Source organism: Pinus tabuliformis, chromosome 9, assembly GCF_031772625.1.
Source record: "Pinus tabuliformis cultivar Carrire ecotype Pingquan chromosome 9, CPIR1, whole genome shotgun sequence".
Taxonomy (NCBI): domain Eukaryota; kingdom Viridiplantae; phylum Streptophyta; class Pinopsida; order Pinales; family Pinaceae; genus Pinus; species Pinus tabuliformis.
This window is the reverse complement of record NC_142307.1, coordinates 461,421,857-461,425,183: the sequence shown is the minus strand read 5'-3', so window position 1 is coordinate 461,425,183 and position 3,327 is coordinate 461,421,857. Positions and strand designations below refer to the sequence as shown.

The 3,327-nt window shown below is 43.0% G+C and overlaps 1 pseudogene; it reads left to right on the top strand.

The window, feature by feature from the left end:
• Positions 1-1,088: 1,088 nt before the first annotated feature.
• LOC149149189 (cellulose synthase A catalytic subunit 9 [UDP-forming] pseudogene) lies at positions 1,089-2,416 on the top strand (annotated as a pseudogene).
• Positions 2,417-3,327: the final 911 nt, after the last annotated feature.

Genomic DNA, 3,327 nt, shown 5'->3' with positions numbered 1-3,327 from the left:
ATCGCATGGAAGAGGCCTTCGGCATCCTATGTTTAGCTATTTCTTCGGAACTGCTATTTCATGTTGAATCATGTTCAACTCCAAATGAAGTATGGAAAATTTTGGAAGGATTGTTTGGAAAACAGGATGAAATGCAAGGTCACATTCTCGAAAATGAGTTAAACTCATTAGATCTGAGAAACTTTGAGAACATTCAAGATTTTTTCACAAGGTATAAAGCCTTGTTGGTTCAGCTGAAAGGATGCGGGATCGACAAATCCAAGCAAGAAAATCAGTTGATTCTTTCCATTTTATCAAAACTTGGTCCAGAGTATGCAGTATTCGTCTCTACATTCCACACAGTCAGATCTGCAACTGGTGCAACTTGGAAGATGCCCTCACTGGATTCTTTTATTCAGTCTTTGATGCATGAGCAAGATAAGCTCATCAAAATGGGCACACTTAAAAATTCCAAAGCGCATGCACTTACTATGCATGCAAAAGGAAAGGCAAATTCAAAAGACCATCAGAAAGGAAAAGGGAAGAAGGATCCTGATCCAAGAAAGGGAGGACATCCCAAACCCCCTGATGGATCATCTAGCTCAAAGGAAAGGAAAGGAACGAAAGGGCAATCAATGTGCAATTATTGCCACCGTGGTTTTCATCCTGAATCTGCATGCATGAAGAAGACTATAGATCTTATGGCGCAGACACTCCAGCAACACAATCTTGGAGACCACATTCCTGAGAATGCTAAGAAGAAGTCTGGAGAAAAAGCACCAGATCCAAGAGGTAACGGATATGCTTTGATTGCTCTTCATTCTGCACCACAAGAATGGATCATCGATTCAGGAGCTTCACATCATATGGCTTCTTCAAATGAATCCTTTTCTTCTCTACATGCATGCTCAGGTCCTCCCATTCTCATGGGGGATAATTCTGCAGTTGCAGCAACTGGACAAGGAAGAGTGCAATTCGAAGATGGAAGTTTTGAAAATGTCTTGCATATTCCAAGGCTTTCTATGAATCTTCTCTCAGTGTACCAGATGACACACACAGGCAGCGGAAGGAAAGTGGAATTTACCCCAGATTCCGTGAGCATTTATGACATGCAAACCAATTTGAAGATTGCATCTGGCAAGCCGAAGCCTTTGAACACATTGAGTGGCCACGTCTGCCAGATTTGTGGCGAGACGTCAGGCTTAACACGGACGGAAAGCTATTCGTTGCCTGTAATGAGTGTGGGTTTCCTGTTTGTCGGCTGTGCTATGAGTACGAGAGACGAGAAGGAAATCAGTCGTGCCCGCAGTGCAATACTCGTTACAAGCGTCAAAAAGGGAGTCCACGTGTGGAAGGTGACGATGATGAAGAAGACGTTGATGACATAGAACATGAATTTAATGTGGAGACTCAGCAAAGAAACAGGCAGCAGATCACCGAGGTGATGCTCCACGGACGCATGAGCTATGGCCGATGTCCCGACGACGAAAATTCGCAGATTTCTCATAATCCAGAGTTTCCTCCGCAGATTCCTGTACTTGCAAACGGCCACTTAGTTGTGAGTGGGGAGATTCCAACGTCATACTACGTAGATAACCAATTGCTTGCCAACCCTGCAATGCTGAAGCGTGTGCATCCAAGCTCCGAGCCGGGGAGTGGAAGGATCATCATGGATCCAAACAGGGATATTGGTTCTTATGGCTTTGGGAACGTGTCTTGGAAGGAGCGAGGTGATGGTAATAAATTGAAGGAAAACAAATCAGGCCAGTTGGATATGACGGAAGGGAGATATCAATATAATGGAGGGTTTACACCAAATGGGCCTGAAGATTATATTGATCCCGATATGCCAATGACCGATGAAGAAAGGCAGCCATTGTCCCGAAAAGTGCCAATTCCTTCAAGCAAAATAAATCCATACCGAATGGTCATTGTAATTCGACTGATAGTGCTGGGTATTTTTCTCCACTATCGTCTCCTGAATCCATTGAAGAATGCATATGGGCTCTGGGCCACTTCTATCGTTTGTGAAATCCGGTTTGCCTTGTCATGGATTCTTGATCAGTTTCCCAAGTGGTTGCCTATCAGTCGTGAAACGTATCTTGATCGACTGTCATTAAGGTACGAACGAGAAGGCGAACCATCAATGCTTGCACCTGTTGACCTCTTTGTGAGTACTGTGGATCCACTGAAGGAGCCTCCTTTGGTTACTGCCAATACAGTATTATCAATCCTTTCAGTAGTCTACCCTGTAGACAATGTGTCCTGTTATGTCTCTGATGACGGAGCGTCAATGCTTACTTTTGAATCTCTCTCTGAGACCTCAGAATTTGCCAGAAAATGGGTACCATTCTGCAAGAAATTTGACATTGAGCCTCGCGCTCCCGAAATCTATTTCTCTCATAAAATTGACTATCTGAAGGACACGACTGCCTAGCAGTTGTCTTTTCTCTACTTTTGCATTATATTTTGAGGGGGGGTTTTCTTCCCACTGGGTTTTCCCTCTTTCCTCCTTTTTATGCATTGTATATGGGTACCTAAAATGGCCTTGTTGCCGGGACTCATTCATTTTGCATCACACTCACCTAAGTTATGCTTAAGGGGGGGTGTTGGTGTACATGCACTTAGACTAGCTGTGTTGGTGTACATGCACCTAAATTAGCTCCAATTAACTTATTGCTTGCATGTGGCACATGTACACATTAACATAAGATAAAGCACACTTAGCTTTAGTTAGCTCTAGTTATTGCATGTACAACTAAGCTTAACTTAGTTGCTTTTATGTATTTATTCTAAAACTAATATTGTAGAATCAATTTTTATTCTTTTCTCAATTCTTGCTCCCTTCCTTCCTTCTCTTGCAAGCTTGTTTATTGTTTTGCAGATCTAGATCTGTGTATCTCAAAAATATTACACTCACAACTTCCTACAACTGAATAATGGCTCCTCGATCCCTGCATGGACGACTGGTGACTTCAGGCTCCACCCTCCGCCTTCAACCTCTGATCCATGATTTTTATTCACAACCTGGTGCCTCACCTTGCAATGATGTTGTCTATCAGTGCAATCTTCGATAACATATTCCTCAGAATATTGAGATCAATCTCTCGCTCGCTTCTTTCGATCCCGGCCCTGGCAGGTGTGATTAGCAATACCAAGACTTCCTTTGTCAACACTTTCGGTGAGCGTGGCTCCACACCTGTGATCAATTGTATAGGGCTTTAGCAGCTATAATGAAATAGTTCTACTTCTGCAAGGAAAATCGTGAAATAGATACCCTCACTCACAAAATACGGAACAAATGAACCCTAGGCTAGAAATGAGAAAATAATGAGTCAGCTAGGGTGA